We start from the raw sequence: 14,900 nt of genomic DNA, 5'->3' as shown, positions 1-14,900 counted from the left end.
TTTGCGGGTCCCCAAACATCTCAATTTGACACAAATTCAGCCATACTTTGAGTCTTAGGTATATATACTTTCCTTGTCACCACTGTGACCTTGAAACGGAGTCACCTTATTTTTTGACTCAGGCCAGTAGCTATTCCATCAGATTATTTTGCATAAATATTATAGTCACTTATATAAAATTAATAAAGACTATATACTAGGCACCTATTTTGTACTAATTAATGGGTATACTACTAATGATGTAGGAGAATCATAAAATTTTAAAATTAGTGTCAAGAATAGGGCATCTAATTGGGAGGAGACCAGCAGAACAATTGAAGAAATGGAGAAAATAAAGTATTAGGTATTGGTAACAATCATTATTAGGGATTCAGAGAGCAGGGATTCCACTGTATGGTGGAATTGAGAATGGGTCTCTGTGTGTGCTTTATCCATCTCAAGTCTTGGCCTTGCAACTGAGGTCATAAATCAAGGGATATAGTCTAGAGATAATAGTCTAGAAGAAGTAGAATAAAAACATGACCTGACTCAAAGGGTTAATATGCTACAATTACCCCAAATGCAATTTTGTCTCAAGTGGATGTGAAATGCTCCTTGCTGCCACTTGTGTTTAAGTCTAACTGGCAGAGTAAGTTGCAGATGTGGAGCTCAAAGGAGTTTATGGGATAGCAGACCAACTTAGATGGGGTCCTTAGGTGAGTCACCTTGCCATGAGTATGAAAAGACATATATTTCACTAAAAATAAGCTGACCTAGGCTAATGGGCTACAGGTAGCTGTGCTCTACAAGTCTTTCATCCTCTCCTTAGATCAATGGGCTATCCTGAGCAGGCGTTTCTCATGGCACTGGTAGGGATGAAAGGGAGCAAGTTGAAACAATGAGGCCTCCTGAGGTCTGGCCTGGGCCCTGAAACACCATCACTTCTGTCTCATCTCATTTACCAAGGTAAGTCATATTTATTTCCAGTGATATGAAGTTAGCAAATATTGCAAATTCCTCCTCAACCATGTGCTTGGCAACAAGGAGCCATGTGCCATTGCTGCTTATTGTCAAACAGAACACTATGCACCCATAACCAATGTCAGAAGAGAACTTCAACTACATGGAAGATAACAAAAATCATCACAATACCAGCTATTAGGGATTGTTTTGCCCATAGCACTTTGGTATTGGAGTCACTGGTAAAAATACACTACCATCTAACACCAGAAGGAAAATGCTTTTACTAACAAAGAGGAGAGAGAGCAAGATCAGTTTCAATGGTGTGCACTGGTCCCTTATGACAAGCAGATATCCCCAACAGTTGATGTAGGTCCCTTGACCTATGTGCACCACTCTGGTGCTGTGGCAGAAGGACTCACTTCTTTCCATAGAGTCTGAAATACTGAAAGTTGAGGGTGTGGCTGAGGGTCATTGGATGGCACAATTGATCAGAACAAAGAAACACTCAGAGTCTGAAACAGGGAAAGACATTCCCACACAAAATGAAATAGCCTGACCAAGGTGAAAAGCCTGGCACAGGCTGTGTGGACTCTATCTCTTATTAAAGGAAGGGTTCAGGTTCAAGGTCCATTCTTACATGACCTAGCAGAGTTCTAAATAGCACATTCATAAGACTGCCTTTCTCAACAGTTATTACAAAAGTCAGTGGTTTTCAACTAGAAATGATTTTTGCCTGCTAGGATTGCATTCAAAAATATCTAGAAGCATCTTTGATTGCTACAAATGAGGGAGAAGGCTATTAGCCCTACCCACAAGTAAGAATGATCTGGTCCCTAGCATCAATAGTACTAAAGCTAGAAGATTCTGTTCTTTGCCAAATAACTTTTTCTATTTCTCACATAATTCAATTCTAGCAACTGTTTCTTTGTCCCTTTTGATGTTTCTGCTCCTCTTTTGTATGCTACTTCCTCCACATCTTCCAAATTTGTCTTTGTATCCAATTTTTAATCACTGATTTATTCAATAAATATTTCTTGTGCCCAGAGGAGTATAAGCCTCGTGTTTAAAGTTATCAAGAAGAAAAAGATATTGGGCGTGCTTGTCCTAGAGCTGAAGATATTTGATCTGCACACATACAGATCAAAATAACAAGTTAAAAAAAAGAAGTTAATTGCTAATGATAATACAGAAAAAGTCACAAAATGCTATTTATATAATTAATTAATAAAAAGCGATTATTTTTAGATGTAACAGTTAAAAGAGTATTTACAAGAGTCTCCTAAATAATCTGTTCTATAATCTCATTCATTTACTCATTCATTCAGCCAGTCAGTAAGTCAGTCATGTAAAAAGAAGAGTGTTAATTGAACCCTATTCGGTGGCAGTGACTGTTCTTGGCATATACCAAAAATAAAGTGGTAAACCATGAAAGTTGCTCCTCTCACGGAGGTAGAAGGAATAAAGAGAATTATTTCTTTTAATAAATTCTAGATCAAAAGTCAAGCAAGATCAAAAAACAGAATGAGAGGAAAGAAAGTAATAATGGGGTAGAGGGCAGGTTTCTTTAGCAAGAGTGGTCAGGGAAGGCCTCACTGAGGAGGTGACATTTAAGTAAAGACTTGAGAGAGGATAAAAAGGAAGGCTTAAAAAAATCTGAGAGAAAATGATTCTAGGTAAGGAAACCTCAAGGATAAAGCTGTAGACAGGATAAAAAAGCAGGATTAAGCTGCTTACCAATACCAGGAAGACCAGTGTGAGTGAGTTGTTGTGACTGAGGGATAAGGGGAAAGAGTGAACAGAAGTCACCATGGAGGACCTTTTAGGTCAAAGAAAGGATTTAATATTCTATACAAAATGTAATAGCCAGTTATTGAAGGATTTTAGCCAGAGAAGTACCATTAAATGATTTACACTTTAGAACATTTACTCCAGGTGATCTATGTTTAAAATGTGCGAAAATCACACATACAATCATTCATTGAGATGAAGGAGAATGAGGGGAAGTGCAGATCTCTTGGATGGTGAAGTAAGGGATGGGTTCTCAGAAGGATTTTTTTCTGGACAAAAAATTTGTCTAAAGATTTGTGGGGCAGCCCGGGTGGCTCAGCGATTTAGCGCCACCTGCGCCCAGGGCGTGATCTTGGAACGCGGGATGGAGTCCCACATTGGGCTCCCTCCATGGAGCCTGCTTCTCCTCTCTCTACCTATGTCTCTGCCTCTCTCTCAATCTGTGTCTCTCATGAATAAATAAATAAAATCTTTAAAAATAAATACATAAAAAATAAAGATTTGTGAAAAAGAGAAGGAACTGTTGGAGCAAATGGTAGCATATCACATGAGCTGTTGAAGTGAGGATGTAGAGTGAAAAGGTAGCTACGAGAAGGTAAAGGTCAGAAAGTGCTGTGCTTGAAATCAGTTTCTAGGGTAGCTGTAGTTGATAATGACAAAATCCAGACTATAACCATGGGAGTGCAAGGCTAACATGGAGTAAAGAAGTCAAGGAGTTGACAGGAAAGTATCCAATATAGATATTGAATTGCCAAGAATGATGGCTAGAGAAATAATGGAGAAGCCAGGAAAACATAGTGATTAATAGTGTAGGAAGGGAGTGGTGATATATAAGATCCGTAGAAGACAGTAATGAGAAAGAGTTGTGAGTAATCAAGTATGGTGGCTCATACTTCAAAGGATTGGGGATTTAGAGAATGTACAAAACAAAAATAATATGGAACTGGCAAGAGGATTAAAAAAAGACACCTGAGATATGCAGTGTGTGTGAGAAGAAAAACAAAATAAAACAAAGCCAAACAAAACACCATTTGAGATTCCAACAGTGTAAGTAATATTCTCAGAAGATAGTAAAATTTTACTAAGGTCAAAAAAAGTTCAAATTTTATAATATGGGAATTTGGGGGGAAGATACTAATAATAGTAAGTACCACTCATTGGGCACTCACTCAATCGCAGGGGGATGTTATTATAATTTTATGTTGTTGCTATTATATTTCAAAATGTGTTATGTGTACAATTTGAATACTTACAGCAGACATGTTATCATGTATGTTGATTTTTTTTCATAGATGAAGAAACTGAGGCACAGAGATGTTAAGTAACATGCTTAAGATCACACAACATTTAAGTGGTACAGCCAGGTAAGATCCAACACCAGGCAGCATGCACTCTCCAAAGAACGTATTAGAATGATCTAGAGGGTCAGAAAGAGATAGGAGATGGAGAAAAGAGTTACATTGTATAGTAAAATATATTAGGCAAACCATATGTGAGCCTGAGTGATGATGGAGGACCTGGGAGGCTCATACTTCAGCTGGTATTGAAGAAAGAGATGTGAGACCTGTCACACTCAATGGTACTGTCTTTCAATACCTGAAACCTCAAGGGAATGTTTCTTCTTTATGATCTCCCTCAGAATTAAATCCTTATGCAGGTTTCAGGAATGACATAGACTATGGGTGTCTTAGCTGCAAGGGTAATCTTGTTAGGAGAGTTGGCGAGCCTTAGATACTCTTTATAACCTGAAGCTAGATTACTGTTTATTCCATCCTGTTCTCATTTTTCACTCAAAGCACCGCTCCTTTTATATCATCCCATTTATTTTAAAGTAGGTGTTTCCTCACTGCTTCCTCATGTCTCCAGAACAAAATTCAAGTTCTTTAGAATGGCATTAATGTTCCTCCATTAACTACTTCTAGTTAACCTGTCTAACCTTTTGATTGACACTTTCTCAGAATTCTTTAAAGGACTAGTCAAATCAAATGAATTGCAGTCCCTCAAATTCTGCTTTGATTTTTTTCATAAAGTCTGTTCCATCTGATATGGCCTTCAGATATCTGTGTAATCAAGAACATTTTCTTTCTTCACAACTCTACTCAAAGATGGTTTCTAATGTCAAGAATTAAGCAACTCCCCTTCCTTTGAATTCCCTACAGTTCTGAATCTGTGTGGTTTTCCTCTCACTTTTTTACACTTGCCCTAGGGCTCTAAGCTTCTTGAAAATTAAGATTGTGCCTGCTTTACCACTGCTACTTGTGAGAGTTTATCTTGGTACATTGGAAGTAACTATTTAATAGGGAAAAAAAAAAAGGCAAATGAAATTTCCTAATCAGGAAAATTACTGTAGAGGAAGGAGGTATTGGAGTGACATTAAGAGATAAGGCAGGATTTGGATGAGTACAGGCAAAAGGGAAACACAATTACTGTGGAAAATAAGAAGAAACTCAGATTACTGAAATTGGAGAGTGCTTGCAGAATGGTCAGGGAAGACACTGTTAGAAGATAGTTCTAGATTAAACTGAATGGGATACTGAGTACTATTCTAAAGAGCACTGCATTTTTATTTTTTTAATTTTCTACCTTCTTGTACTTCAAAATAGACTACCATAAAACATCACCTTGAAGCCAAATGGAAGCTGAAACTGAAGATCTTCAAGAAGACAAACAATTGTCATTCAGGATGGTATCAAAGAGCATGGATTCCAAACTCCTATGTGCAAGGAGATTCTACAGGGCTTAAAGTGATCTATAGCTAGTGAGGATGACATTGTTAGATGAAAACCCGGAATGTACTCTGCTATGAAAAGGCAGGTTGAATCATGACTTGAATATATGAGTTGGCATAGAGGCATATGTTAGCTAGGATTATGTGGATAGGAGAGAGAGTTTAGACTGAATATGCAACTGACTACCATGGACTGGATGTTTATTTCCCTAAAATTCAAATGAAAATGAAAACACAATCCAAAACCTCTGGGATGCAGCTAAAGCAGTCCTAAGGGGGAAGTATATGCAACTTGAGGCCTAACTCAAGAAGCAAGAAAAATCTCAAATAAACAACCTAGACTTGCACTTAATGGAGCTAGAAAAAGAAAAAAACAAAGCCTAAAGCCAACAGAAGACAGAAAATAATAAAGATTAGAGCAGAAATAAATGGCATAGAAACTTAAAAAAAAACGGATCAATGAAACCAGGAGCTGAATCTTTGAAAAAATTAATAATATTGATAAAAGCCTAGCCAGACTTACATAAATTTTAATGTCCAATGTGATGGTACATGGAATTGGTGCCTTTGAGAGATGACTAGGTCAAAGAGATAGATCTTTCATGAATGGGATTAATGTCCTTATAAAAGAGACTTCAGAGAGCTCCCTTGCCCCTTCTGCTATGTGAGTTTTCAGTGAGAAAATGGTTGTATGGACTAACAAGTAGACCTTCACCAGATACTGAATCTGCTGGAACTTGATCCTGGAGTTTCCACAGTCTCCAGAACTGTAAGAAAGAAATACCTGTTAAGTCACCCAGTCTATGGTATTTTTATTAAAGCAGGCCAAATGGGCTAAGACACTGACCCAAAGAGGATGAAAGTCAACTATTTAAATTATAATATTCTGGATATATATATAATGGATATTTACTGTAAATATCCATTTAATCTATGATACATAAATTAGCTCATTTAAAAATATTTATTAAGTATTTTCCACGTGTCAGGCACTGTTATGAACATTGAGGATATAGAAATTGAGAGAGAGAGAGAGAGAGAGAGAGAGAGAGAGAGAGATTAAGACAGAAGTCTTTGGTGTCCATGGCACTTATTTTCTGCACAAATGGATGTAATCTCATAAAATAATTTCTATCAACAGACAACAAGACTCCAAATTTTTCTTACTAGGGGTCAGTAGGAATAGAGTTCAATCTCTAGGAAAAGAAGCCTGGGTTCAAACTTCACTGGGGAACTGGAATATTCTCAAAGAATGCAATCAGAGTAACCTTTAAATCTATGGGGTATGTACCTAAAGGAGGTGGGGAGAATGGTTATTGAGGCCCCAAACTGGATCTACGACAGTCATTTTAATTATATATCCCATCTTCTTCTGGAAATTAATATTCCATTCTGATAAACATTTTTATAGGGATGAAAATGAGCTGACATGAAGGTTGATGGGACCCTGGTTTTTGTTAATAGTAACATGTGGAATGGTAGCACAGAGTAACAGTCTCATACATGGATTTTGGCAGTAGCTAGACCTCACTTTAATTACTTACTATTTGTTAGATATGGAGAAATTTACTTAAAACTCTCTAAACTTCAATTCTCTTTTTTTGCACAGTATACCTGCTTCATAGGTATATTGCATAGGTACGTTCATACACATGGGTGTGACAGTGTATGTACGTGTCAGAGAATGACATGAGAGGATGCATTTCAAACTTACAGTATGATATATAACACAGGCACTAGAATCCTAGAATTTGGCAGCTATTAATTCATTTTAATAGTGACAATTGATAATAACAATAGAAACACAAGCAGAATATAACAGGGTTGGTTTGAAGGAGAGGGTGATAGGAAAGATCGAAAGATGTGTGGAGGGAAGAAGGATGGTAGCTTCCAGACACACACAATCTCATTTTTCCTGATGGGATGTGAAGGTGTTTAATTCTTGTGCCATGACATAGAATTTCATTCACAGAAATTCATAAAAATAGAGTCTCCCAGGAGTTGTAACCTGGATATTGATTTGCACATAATCAATTAAACCAACTGAGTTTCAATTTTCTTATCTGTAAAATAAAGATAATATTAAAGTTTTTCCCACAAGATTGGCTTGTGCATCAATAAAATCATGAGTGTTAAAGTACCTGCCCCAGCACTTAATGCATGATAAGTGCTCAAAAAAATGTTTATTCACCTGAATCTGTTTGGAGTTGGATTAAAAAAAAAACACACACACACACAATTAAGAGGAGTGGCAGTTCCTGTGGTGAAGTGACCATAGTGGTTAATCTTATGTGTTGATTTACCTGGGCCACAGTGCTCAGGTAATTGGCCAAACATTCTTCTGGATGGTTTCAGTGAAAGTGTTTCTTAGATGAAATTAGCATTTAAATGAGTGGACTTTGAGTAAAACAGATTACCCTCCCTAGTGTGAATGGGCCTCATTCAATCAGTTGAAGGCCTTAGTAGAACAAAAACTGACCTCCCCAGAGCAAAAAGTAATTTTGCTAGTAGACTGTCTTTGGATTTGAATTGTAACTCTTCCCTGAGTCACATACAGATATATATATATATATATATATATATATATATATATATATATATATATATATATATTTATCTTCCCTTTCATAGTGGAATACAGAAGTATCATGTGAAGTATAGTCCTGGGAGGCAGTAAGGTGGCAAAAGAATGACAAAAGCAAAAATAGACACCAACCAGTACTGGGATAATGATGTCTATTTGCCATAGGGATTCCCTGAAGAGGTGCTGGAAAACAGCACCTGGCAAGATCTCACTGTAAGAACAAAGCTACATATTATTTCAAATATGCTGAATACTTTTTTGTTACTAATAGTGAAATATTTGTTCATTTCATACTTAAGTTTAGCTCTTCCTGCTTAAAGCTCACCTTAAGAAAAATATTTCAAATATATTTTTAAAATGGAAAGGTCCTAATTGGGTAGATTTCAGCGGCACTTTAAAACTATTTCTATTTTGGGGGCGCCTGGGTGGTTCAGTTGGTGAAGCATCTGCCTTGGGCTAAGGTCATGATCTCCAGGTCTTGGGATCAAGCCCCATGTAGGGCACTCTCTCAGTGGGGAGTGTGCTTCTCCCTCTGCCTCTTCCCCAACCGGTATACATTCTCTCTCTCTCTCTCTCTCTCTCTCTCTCTCTCTCTTTCTGCCATGTGAGAACACAGTGAAAATGTGGTCCTTATGAAAGCCAGGAAAGGGCTCTTAATCACCCATGCTGGCACCCTTTTCTTGGACTTCCAGCCTCTAGAATTTATGTTGTTTAAGCCCTTCAGTCTGGTATTTTGTTATGGCAGCCCAAGGTGACTAAGATAAATATATTGTCATTAAAAATGACATTTTAAACTAGAGTAACAAAAAATTCTAATACAATCACTTTCTTCATACTTTTGTATTATAGTACAGTATTTGCTTATACCCATGGATATTTTTAACATAGATGCTCATCATAAAGGTGCCTACACTTAAAGGCATTTTTCTTGTACTAGCCCTGGGTAAATCAAGTAAGTGCATGCCTTACAATTGCAACAAGCTCTTTTTAAGTATAATTTTATGAACATGTAGAACCCAAAGATATATGGTAACCTATAAATTTAATTTATCTTAACCCAGTAAAATTTTATGATCACAGATAATAATATGATGAATAAAAAAAATCTATATATGCCCTGGATGGTATCATATGCTAACATTTGCATAAATGGTATATGTCAGCTCCATTTACATAAATGGTTTAGATAAATTGTGACTATTACTACCATTAAGTGTATTAATAGTTTGTCTTGTGGCAATTTTAATGAAGTGTGTTTGCAATTGGTGCCTTCAAATCATGGCTCTTATTACTATTCTTTCAAAGCATGTTTAAGTATCTCTCTACCCTTAAAACAGAACCCAATTGACACAGTAAGTTTCAAAACCCTTTTGAAAATATGTATTAGTAGAAGTTCCCCTTTGATGGCAGAGGCATAGAATTTAAAATTCTAGCAACTTGCTTCCCACAGGTTTTAGGCAAATAAGGAATAACAGTTTCTGAAAGTCTTTGTGTACCAACTGAGCTGGGAGCCCTTCCTGACAAGTTACTGCTATCATGCCCAGCCAAGTTTATGCTGCAGAGAGGTATGTGGCAATTAGGTGTGGGCTGGTCTCTCATTAAGCTTGGCTAAGGTTACAGTTCTTGGCCACACTGCTTGTTCTACCCTTAGCTTTGACCTAAGGTCACCAACTCCCTGTTATTCCACATTTGCATAATGAGTGACATACCCATCAGTAATAGACTTGAGACTGTGAAACAGACAGATTGCACAGGGAACATCCATTCTTGTAAATATTACATCTTAGTGTTAAAAGGGCTACAGACTGGTGTTTGTGAGAAGATACAGGAAGAAAGGGGTTTGATTCAGAAATTAGTCTTCAAATTAAAGAGTTGAAACAGCGTGTGTGTGTGTGTGTGTGTGTGTGTGTGTGTGTGTGTCTGTGTGTGAAAGAGAGGGTAACAGAAAGGGTTTTTTATTTATTCTAATTTTCTGTTTCTGGATAGGAGGGGAAGATAGCAGCAAATCATGAATAGTGAATAGGTATTTACTTCATCTCTTAGGTCTTCCAAGAAAGATATCACAGTCTTTCTATACGACACATACATTATATTAATCTCCAACTGACCCCATGCATTTTGACAACTGCTAACAACCCATAAAACTCTTGACTAAAAATTATCATGTTTTGCAACTTTATTACGAAGCTACACAATATTGGAGCATAGCTAGAAACTCACAACTAGGTATTCTTTTGAGAGCATCTTCTACTTCACCCTGCTATATCCAGACAAGTGGGGAACTTTTTCTACCATATTTCTGTATATTTTCTATATATTTTTATCTAATCTTCTCAATATGCTACTTTTTAAAAAGATTTTATTTATTTTTTTCATGAAAAATAAGAGAGAAGAGGCAGAGACATAGGCAGAGGGAGAAGCAGGCTCCATGCAGAAAGCCCGACGTTGAGACTCGATCCCCAGACTCCAAGATCATGCCCTGAACCAAAGGCAGATACTCAACTGCTGAGTCAACCAGGTGTCCCAATATTCTTCTTAGTTTCTAGTTTAAAATGGAGAGCACTTTCTGAACACTAGGCAAAGAAGGAAATATATATATGTATAATATACATATAACATACATATGTAATAATTAGGGAACAAAACACAGTACAATTCACCCTTGCCTTATGCAGCAGAGAATCTTACAGAATTATGCTGGAAGACGTTGATAATTGTATACTATAGACTATACATGTAAGAGGGAGTAGGGGAGTAAATGCAGTATAGAGGTGCTACAGGTTCAATGTGGTTTCATTTATTTCAAAACGGATTGCAGTGATAATAATAGTGTTTTAGAGCTTTTAAAAAGCTTTTTTGCACATCATTCCACTTGATTATTTTAACCAAAGTGTAATTTAGGTGCAACGGGTTCTTTTTTTGTCTTGCTTTGGTTTGTTTTTTACAGATGAAGACATTGATTCTCATGACAGTTTGGTGATCTCTATGAGACACATAAATAACTAGGAGATCTAACTGGAATAAGAGTCCTCTTAGTAAGTCATGTCCTGTTTGTTCCTACTACTGCTCTATGGAATTCGATGGGAAGTGACCAAACATTTCTGACTGGTTCACATTATTCTATCTATAGGAAGAGGTTACCTTTGTTGGTTTATTATCAAATATGGGGTTTGCTTTAGGAGATAAATTGCTTACTGGATTAAATAATTCTACAGTTTTAGAGATACTTTCAAGAATTTAAAATGATATTTAATTATTCTATGCTACAGGTCCATTAGTAAAAACCTAAAGAATGGGAGAAACTTCAAAAAACAAAGGGAGTACAATGGTGGTAATAAATCATAATTACATAGAGAACATGAATACATACACTGATAGTCTACTAGTCTATGAAAGTTGGGATTTTTTCTCTCTCCTTCTATATGCTGTTCTTTCTCCCAGATCCTGGTCGAATGCCTTATTTTTAAAGGTTTCAGAATAATTACAGAAGCTTTCTCCTGACTTGAAGAATACAGTTGGCAGCACTTGCTGGAACACCTGTTCAGAGCACATCCAGGTTCTCAGAGCCACTCTCCTGGGAAATGATTTCAGTCTTTGCTTGTTGGTGGGAGGCTTCCTGCTGTGAACTCTGAGAAAATCTCTGACATTCAATTGCAGGGCACTTGTTCCTTGATATTGTTGTTATTGTTTTCTGTTTTAGTAACATCTTCCTCCATTAGTGCTTCATAAAGTCAAAACCGGAATCATATTCAGATGCCCGTGTCTTCAGCTCAATCCAACTGAAGAAGCTTCAAGTCATTCCCAAGACTCTGAAACTGCTTAGGAAGAAAAGACAAAGGAATGTATGGGCATTTTATTCCTAATTCACCTTCTTAAAAGAAACATTTCTTTCTTTCCTTCCTTTCTTCCCTTCTTCTCTTCTTCTCTTCTTTCCTTCCTTCCTTACATATTTCCTTCTCTCTCTCTCTCTCTTTCTCTCTCTTTCTTTCTTTCTTCCAAAAGAATAATCCTTTAACTAAATAATACTTAAAAGGTACTACTTTGGACTTCACATGTTTTTCTGAAGACGGTCACCACCTCCTATTCCCACAGATGAGCCTATAACTCATCTCTAGTTTGCTGAGTATTCACAGAGTCTGTCCTGTATGAGGTCTGTGGTTTGTGTCACTCTTCCTGTCTTTTCATTTGGAAGTTATTATTGTGGATCCCTCTCAGTCTCCATTTGACACAAAAGTTTTTCTCCTTCATTTCAAAGCCCCTTATGAAAATATGGTGAGAAAGAACCCCCTCTGGTTGATGCGGGTGCTGATGAGGTTGCTACTGCTGATACTTCTAAACTTTTAGTGGCATGTGGCAGGCACTGTATCAACATCATATTTAATTTAAGATAATCCTGTGAAATAGAGGTCATTGTGACCACACTGTAGGTGAAGAAATTGATAGAGAACCAATTTTCCATGGTCACCCAGGCAATAAGTGGCAGAAACAGGTATTAAAAAACAAAATTCTCTGGAACCAAAACTGTGTCCTTTATATTTACATTATTTCAACTAGGAAAGCCTGCTCCATCAAGGCAAGTTTCTGAATGCTCACCAGATGAGTCAGAACCAGCTAAGCTCTACTATCACAGTCACTCAAAGACCTAAGTTGACAGAGGCTCCTTCACAGCACATAACTTTTCCATGACTGAGGCAGGAAAAAGGGAGGTGGCAAGGTATATATTACCTCTGAGAGCTTCCACCTAGATCTGTTTTATGTTACTATATTTAATGGGGAGAAGCAAGTCCCATGGCCACTTTTGTCTTCCTTCAGGGGTATGGAGAATTGTAAATTGACATATACCTAGAGGGAAAGCAGAGCTAGAATATTTATTTAAAAAAATTCTTTATGATACCCATCATGCTCTGTTTAAGTGTTTTGTCAAAAAGCAACTTGTTTCTGAAACTCTTACAATACTTGCCAGAAAAGTTCTTTTATTTCATTTAGTAAGTTCCTAATGTTTACTATATTTGGGAAATCTTTTCAGACTAATCGGATAAGTGGAGGCTGGTTTATGGATTTCTACATTAGTCATGTTGGGTCCTACCTGTAATATGCACAACTCTGACAATTTCTTTATTTGAATAATGAAAACCTTAGGACTTAACTTGTAGCTAGAAGGTAAGAATAATCTAAAAAACATAAAAGTGGCTAATGTGGGGCCAGGCACACAGTAGGCAAATGGTGAGTATCAGAATAGATCCCTAATTCGATTCTTCTTTCCCTTCTTTCTTTTTCTATGTTTTATCTTGCAAAAGGTTAAAGATCATGAGGATTTTTCTTGAATTCCAGTTTGATGACTTTTATTACATGAACAGCTGATCTTCTCTGAATGTCACTTTCTAAAGTCCCCTCTAGGCTCCAACATTTTTTGTGAATTTAAGAAAATTTACACCACTGAAGAAAAATAGCCAAATTGTGATCTTTATTGAAGTCCTTTCAACTGCAATAAATCTCTACAGAAATGAAAACAGGGCATTATAATGCATAGAATCTAATGTGGGTCTTCTATTTACTGAGTGGTCACCTCTTCTTGGACAAGCCACTGAGCCCCACTAACAGCACAGTTTTCCCATCCCATGAGGCATGAAGTAGAAAAAAGTTTCAATACCAGTTGTAAAAAGTCAATTAAATGTCTTCAATTTCTGGGAAATAAAGTGTGAAATTAATGCTTCAGCATGAGGTTGAGCAGCCAAATGCTACTGGATTTTACTCATATACATACAGAGGAAGAGACATTCTCTCATATACTCCTTCATCCAAGATCTTCATATTTCACTTTGTTCAAAAATTTCCATGTCATCCACACCCACATCAGAAAATAGGATGGAATATATATGAGCATGATACAAATTGTGCTACCTATAGGTATGGAAGGATGTTTCCATATATCTATTATTTACACACCTATTTAGTAAAATGTCAGAATCATTCTAATTACATTTAGTAACTTTGCAGGTGGTCATCTAGAAAACTGTTCTTTTACAATGAGGATTCAGGACTCTTTGTGGTGGGACACTTCACTAAGTCTAAAGCTCTACAAATTGAATATTCTGCATTTGGTAAACAATCAGCGAATTAGCCAATGGTTTGATAGTTGCTTCCAGTATACCTACTAAGGGCAAAATACTGAGTTACTATCTATAGAAAATGGTCTAATTGAGAATATAAAGGGGATACATGGAGGAAAAGAAAAATCTAATAATTATTTTTCACATGATACAAAATTTTAAATAACTTATTTTCAAGGGACAGGGAAATGAATGATTCCAACAAAATAAGCTGTTAATATCCAGAGAAACAGAGGAGCATTTGATGGTTTGGAACACCAAAAGGAGTTAAGTGACCTCTGAACCAGGTTTTTGAGAATGTGGATGGTGGTGTAAATGGTGAGAGATTAACCTATGAATGATGGCAGCAACCATAACATCTTCAATCAGTTCTCCCTAACATAACACTGAGTAACATTCCTTTTGTTTTTAGTTCAGCTAAGACACATATTTTAGAAGTTATTTTTACTAAGTAATTTAAAAGAGAGAGTAAAATAAAACTAAGAAGTGTAGAAACTGGTTCTCAATGGCAAATCTGGCTTTAGGTTCCACTAGTACCTAATTGAAGTCCCTGTAAGCTCTGCCACTCAGCAATCAGATTTTCTCCAGCTCCATTTGTGCAAAGATAATGAGCTGCTACATGTGAGTTGGTTCCAATGCTAGGATGACAGAGTCCTTAGTCCTTCCTAGAAGTTGTTTCTGGCTGTGGTTCAGGATGTCGGTCATTCTTTCTGCTTTTGGTGTCCTCAGGTTCTCTTTGACATATATT

Source organism: Vulpes vulpes, chromosome 13, assembly GCF_048418805.1.
Source record: "Vulpes vulpes isolate BD-2025 chromosome 13, VulVul3, whole genome shotgun sequence".
NCBI lineage: Eukaryota > Metazoa > Chordata > Mammalia > Carnivora > Canidae > Vulpes > Vulpes vulpes.
The sequence above is the reverse complement of the archived record's forward strand: the minus strand, read 5'-3'. Positions refer to the sequence as shown.